Below are 7372 nucleotides of genomic sequence, written 5' to 3' on the forward strand. Positions count from 1 at the left end.
ATTTTGAGTATGACTTGGGGTTGAGTTTGAATGAGAGGATTTTTCTTAATACTGTTTAGTCAAGGAAAAGAACCAAATTCAGAGTCCATTTGAATTATGATTCATGAAGCATAGTAACAGAGTTGGTGAGCTTAATAGGGCTCATCCTTGTCATGATGTGTTACGTTCAAATGGCATGAATTCATGAATTTCAAAAGGCTGAGATATGATATAAATCTCGAGAACTTTTGACCAAATAAATAACCCAAACCTGACACTTGAGATATGATATAAATCCTGGGAAATTTTAACCAAATACATAACCCAAACCTTAAACCTAGTAGTGTGAAATCCATTGTTTGAAGTGTGTCTACTGAAGACAAATTTCTTAAATACTTTTAAAAATTAACATATAAATAATTTCTAAAAGCATGGAATTTCATTGTCAATCAAATGTCAAACTGGATAATGATTAAAGCGATGACCCACAATGACAATCCAAAATCAACATGCATATTGGGCAAATGTTCAAAACTCATTGGGAACATCCTAATCCTACAATCTTCTCATCTAAAACAACCGAAGATGTTACCTTGCCTGGGAAACATGGAATGTTAATGATATAAATAACAAAATGATAAATAATTAAAACTGACTATTAGAACCAGCCCAAACAATGAATGATAAACAAAATGAAAATGGGGCAAAATGTCGCATACCCACTTAATGAGACTACCATCTGCTTCCATACTCGATGTTGCCCAAGACTAAGCAGGTCATTCCACTGGTGTCCACATCCTTGTATCCACAGTAGAATTCATCTTCATATCCACAAACAACCTGCATTGGTCATACCCTTATGTAAAGAAAAAAATAAAAGAAAATGAAGCTCGAAAGCTTTTTTACTGGTCAACAGTTTAAAGATTTTGAAGCGTGTATTTAAAAAGAAGATTCTCAGACCAATATCCTTTCTTGCTTTGAAAATCTATTCAAATACATCACTTCCTCAAAAAACTTTACATATCGTGGATCATCATAATTCATGTCATCAATTAAATGAAGTTCTATCATCTCTAGAGCAGGGGTGCTCTGAAGAAAGCAACCTAATACACTGATTTCCCTATCATGAAATTTAGTTATGTCTACATAAACATGTATATATGGAGATGAGAGAGTGGGGATCTAAGATGTCGAGATATGGGATATTTTGGAAGTTCCTGCTTTGCATTTCAAACCAGAATAAGCCAACTTTGTACTCATTTACGAGGTAAAAGACATAAATATTCATTATGAACATCATGGAAAAAGACCATGGAAGAATTTTATGGTCTTTTCACATCTTATAGCAGGTTAACTTTTTTAATTTAGGTAGTGTATATTTTCATTAAGGAATAGATATGAAACAAAGTCGTTACTTGGTTTTGTTTCATATCTATTGGATATACTGAATCTGCAAACATGACATAATAATGAATCAAAACATAATAGTCAACCAAAGCTACATAAATATATGCTTTGTATAATTTTTTTTTTTAATGCGATACCTGACAACTAAGTAGAAAATACAAACATTCTTAAACATTGAAACATGTTGTTCATTGCACATGTAAAAGAAAAGCATATTTTTACCAAGATAAAGTTGTCACCCATTAACAAGCATTGGAGATTAGGAAGCCTCTCGAACAACAAATTGAGAAGACACATATTTCTTTAAGCAAAGGCACAACACATATGTCCAGCTCCTTTAATGATTTAAAGCTCCCCATCATCTCAATCAATGTGTCCACAAAGAAATTGTATAAATTATCGGGATATGAGTCCATTTCCAGTACAGTCAAATTACTTGCATGTTGCATATTGAGTCTCAAGATAGAGCATGAAATCTCTTGAAATAGTATCCAATTCACTCTCAAATATTTTATCATGTATGCCCCTGCATACACATACAAGACAACCTGCGTTTACAATGGTTTATATTTTATCCACCTACAACCTGCATTTACACTGGTTTCATTATAAAGTGTTGAAACTAATAGTAAAATCCAGACTTACATGGTTGTAGGTTGAAGCAATGCGATTGAAGAGGTTTTGTCCATATCTAGCGGCTGTTTGATGCAAATTCAGTGATTCCTCTATTGAGGACCACAAACGCAGGGACTGCACAAAAGGTTGAATACCGATGATCAAATATTCTTTATGGTTTGGCTAGTCGAGTGGGGCATCCAATCAAATTGGATGAGCATATAGCTAAGATTCAAAAGGGGTCCTATGCAAGTGCTTTTAAATGATATCCCTTGGAAGCTTCAACATAGTACTCAATATCATCATATAAAGGACTGCCCAAAAACAGACCATCTGATCCTGTCGAAGTTTGAAGAACCAAGTCACCCTTTTTCAGAAGACCATTGCTACTGTCATTTTGAGAAATTATTTTAATTTCAACACCTAGGATTGTTGGCAACACTTACCCTGAATGTACTTTCCTCGACAACCCACAAAAGAAGGAATAGCAGGTTAGCACCCATCATTTTTAACAACAACATGCCAACTTCTTGGATAAAACAAGACCTTTTAAATACTATTTTTCTCAATAGCATTCCTTTTATCTCTCAGAACAAAGACCATTTCATCTTCAATGTTGCCCAATCAGTGTACTGATATACAACAATGTTGCTTGGTCCATTAGCACTTGGAACAAGTTTGACATTATTGATCATATCTATAAATGCACCCTCCTTTTGCCATATGTATACAATAATGCTTCGAGACAACTCATTTTCTTTGGGATAAGAACTTGAATCAACATGTATTCACCACTCAGTATATATTTTTTAGGCTTATGGTTCAACACATTGAATTCTAATGAAGACATTCCAAAGAAAAGGCACGAGTTCAAGAAATGAAGCATGTGCACACGAGAAGCTTCTAAGTAGATTTTCTACCATCCTTTCTCAATTAACAAATTCATTGGTTCTTTGTTTGGCTGTACGATGTAAGAATCCATAGGATGAGTAGCCATAATACGCAACCAATAGCCTTTTTGGATAAACACTATCTATGAATGATCAAAAACACAAACATTGACATCAATAACCTTTCTCTCCCAACACCACTAATCATCCCAATCTAACAAATTAGATGAAGTTCTATGTTTTACCTCTAGACACAATGCACCAGGTAGGAATTTCTCAAATATGAAGTCACTGCTCTCATTTGTTAAACTTAAAGAGTTAAGCTTCTCTGAACCTAGAGTTCAACAACCAGATAAGTAAGTGATATAGAAACCGAGGAGTCACATCCTTCCTTGCATATCACCGATCCATGGATATCAACAAGGGCCTTTATAAATTTAATGCCAAACATTGGTCTAGTTACTGTCATATCAATATGTGATGGTGAAAATTGAAGACCAAAATCACGTTTTGTTGTTGTGGTCAATGGGGATATTTGATATTAACATGGTTGAACCTTGAAGCAGAAGTTTCCCATATCATCAATCCTCTTTAGTTGAGGCTTAACAATGTCTGGCCCATGTGTCAAGCCAACTTGATGCTTGCCATAATAGCCATTTGTCACTAATTTTAGGGAACCACAAATATTATAATGTGTTTCTTCTATCTTTGGTATTGAAGCCATGTTTGGCACAACCATGAAATTCTCCAAACTGCTAAACTTGAAGTGATCCTTCTCAGCCTTGATTGTGTAGCATGTTGATGTTGCATGATCAAGTTTGTAATATCCTTGGACATCTGTTGTAGCTCTTTCTCATCCATAAACTAATATTTTAACACCTTCAAAATGTACTCCTTCAGAAGTCACCACAAGTCCTCCAACTGAGAAACCTGTGACCTGAAATGGCTGAGATATATTAACATGATTGTGCTCAATAAGAACATCTATAAATGGAAGTGAAACATCAAATATTGTATTCTCACCCTTGTAGAATGGCAACAAACTTTATTTTCCACATGGAATAAAATTAAAAGCAAATTTCCCATATGCATCAGATGTTGCATGACAAAGCGCTTGATTTGGCCAAGGAGCTTCTTTTAGGGCACTTCACCTCATGGACATCATCTGAATAAAGGTATACATGAACATCTAAAATAGGGTTACCCTGAGAAACAACTAAGCCATCCATATCATAACTTAGGACATAAAATATGTCATCTACTACCAGATTTCCAAAGCCCAACTCCATGTCTAGAGAGCCTCTTTGGGAAATTGTTAAGAGAACATAAGAATCATGTAATTGAAAGAGAATATTATAGAAACTATACTCTGTAAACCTCAATCATTGTACCTCATGCGTAGCGCCATCCTAGCTAGGATCAACATTAGGTATGACCTTGTATCTTCTTCCTCTATTTAACAATTGGCTTACAGAGTCCGCTCTTTCCACTTCTTCATGCTTGATTTCATGGAGGGCTACTATGTCCTCTAGACACTCATCCTTAAGGAATCTCCAAAGTTATTCTGCATATCAAATGAAGGAAAAGAGAGAAAAATATCATGGCCTTTCCTTTTTGATAAAAAAATGTAGTGGGATTTGATATGACTTGATATTTGTATACTGCTCGAGGATTGATGAAGTTTATGTATTCATGATGGGAAGCAACCAACCTATATTTCCTTGGAGTAATATTTGTAAATGTGTAATTGCCTCCTTGTGAAGTAAACACATCATTAATGATATCATCGCTAGTGGAAATGAGTTCAACATTCACATTGGCACGACCTCCATTTATATCTGGACAACTTTCTGCTCCAACAACCCCCATCACTCTCCCAGAAATAGTGAACCCAGTGAAGTGAAAATTGATGTCTTCATGGCCATTGCAACCATTGTGATCCACTGATACATATTCACCCATTTAAGATATATTCACCAAGTCAGGGAATATGAATATTTTCAATGTAATTTTTCCACTCGATAATCTTAACATCAAATCTGAAACTATCTCGTTCATCTTCACATCAAATCCAAAATTGTCTTGTTCATCTTCAGAGAGCTCTTGAAACAATTTTTTAGAATTGTATCAAATTTGCACAAATATATTAAAAAAATTATTAATGTATGCTGCTTGATTACCAATCAAAATGTTTAAAACAATACAACACCAATAAATTTGTATTTCATCTCCATTGCAAATAATTCACTTTCCTTCATAGAATGCATATAGCTCATAGATATTTTCGAGGTGCTTCAATTGTTGTAACATATATTTTGTAGATGATCTTGATAACCCCGCTATCTGCAATATAACTATCAGTTTGCAATGATTCATTTTATGTATTTTTTTTTATAATTATGGTGAATCAATAATTCTTTAGATTAAATAATGAATCTACTCCTTGAACACAGATTATATGCAAAGTAAAAGTAAAATTTACATTAGTAAATTTTTAACTTTTCAAATTCCACTTATATTCATCAAAATTTCGAGTAAGAAACACAGAGTATCGTTACAACTTACATTGTTTGGTGAATTAACCGCTGTGTCCATTTTTAAAAATTCTTGAATTGTTACGGGATTTACCACCGAAGAAGCAACTTGATAAATCTTTACGCCATGCTTTCCTGTGTGTTTGGCCATGGCTGCTAAAGTTTCATTCGCAACCATGTCTACCAATATTTGCAATTTGAATTCAACCAAAAAAAATAACACATTTAAGAAAAAAAGGATAATGGTTTTTCTGGGTCGAAGTTTTGAAGACAAATATAGAAGATTTGATCTCCCAAGAGAAATAAATAATGTAGAGAAGCTCCAAAAAAATAAAAAAAAATATGATTTAAATAATTAAAAAATGTCAAATCTAAGTTTGGATCCACTATCATCTTCCAGATATAGATGAAAAACATAATCTAATAAAAAAAAATTAATATGGAAATACTCCATAAAATCTAAAATTAATTACAAAATGCTTTTTCACACTTTGTTAAGAGTTACTCACTAGATCTAGCACAGTATCTGGATCAGCCAAGAAGCAAGATAGTTGACCTTTTCCATAGTGCGTAACGATTGGATCAATCATTCTACAAGCTAAATATTTGATTTAGCTCAACAACAATGTGAGAGTAATCCAGCATTGGATCTGAAGGTTTCCTCAACTTTATCAAAGACCGACTTTCGATGAAACCTAGGCATCCATTGATCCATCTGCAGCGGTTCGCCACACATGTAACCAACATCTAAAGCACCCACCATGTCTCCATTACAAGGAACTTTGAATCTAAAAACCTACTAGTTTTTTTCCAGGTTTCAGTAGCTCACTGCATCTCTCTTTCTCTAGTTCCCAACTAGTTGTGGCTAGTTCAATGCCGATAGAATCTAAAATCACTCTGATGGTTGAGATGTCAGTTTTCAGGGGCACCAAACACATGGATCCACTCAAAATCCAATGGCAGGATGTGGAACAGTTTTATTCTCTCAGAGATTTGGATAGGTATTACCCTGGTAGAAACAGTGCCAGATGTAAAACAATGCCTTTACATTGCCAATTATCAAGGCAAGATGATCTATAACCCCTACGGTTTAGGGAAAAATCACCCAAAACCCCAAATTTACGGCAGTTTAAATTATTAAATTATTAAGTTTTTTGTAATTCAAAGTTTAAATAAAATAATTACAAATCTCTTTACTCTCTTTGAAAATAGAAAGCAACTTTTCATTCAAATAATATTATTTTAAATTTCAATTAATTAAAATTTATTTTATTTTAATTAATATAAAATTGTTTTTGGTTATTTATATGTATTTTTTAAAGTTATTAGTAATTTCAGGTCCATGGGGTAGATTTCACGTAAAAACGTAAACATGTAAACTTAAATGTAAATGTAAACATAAACTAAATGTAAACGTTAATATTTAACATTTAACATTTAACATTGTGAAAGCCCTATTTAAAAATCAATCTAATTATTATTATGTATAAACACAACATAAATTTAAAATATAAAGAGGTTTACCAATAGTAGAAAAAAAGAGCTATGGTAAATAAATAAAAATATAAATAAGGAGCCGTCTATGGAGGTAGAGGGTTGCCCCAAATCCGGACAAACATTTAAAAAAAATCTTGTAGAGGCAATGTTTGAATCATGTTTTTGATGGTGGAAATGGATTCAACACCATCAAAAACTTCTAGGGCACCTAAAATTATTAATTTTGACAACTTTTACTTGGATTTACAAAAATCTCTACCGGAGTTTTTCAAAATATGGCCGGAATTTCCATAATTTTCAGGGAAAAAAGCATATTTGTTAGACTACCGCTATAAATAAATGAGAAGTATGGTAACTAAATAAGACTTCTTTTTTTTTTCTTTTTTTTATTTTATTTATGGTAAATATATATTTTTTAAATAAACTAGAGGTATGGTAAATAAATAAAAC

At 33.1% G+C, this 7372-nt stretch overlaps 1 pseudogene; it reads right to left on the reverse strand.

Annotated features, from left to right (window-relative positions):
* Nucleotides 1-2245: 2245 nt before the first annotated feature.
* Nucleotides 2246-4853, reverse strand: LOC149260656 (uncharacterized; annotated as a pseudogene).
* Nucleotides 4854-7372: the final 2519 nt, after the last annotated feature.

Source organism: Pinus tabuliformis, chromosome 6 (genome assembly GCF_031772625.1).
Source record: "Pinus tabuliformis cultivar Carrire ecotype Pingquan chromosome 6, CPIR1, whole genome shotgun sequence".
Classification (NCBI taxonomy): domain Eukaryota; kingdom Viridiplantae; phylum Streptophyta; class Pinopsida; order Pinales; family Pinaceae; genus Pinus; species Pinus tabuliformis.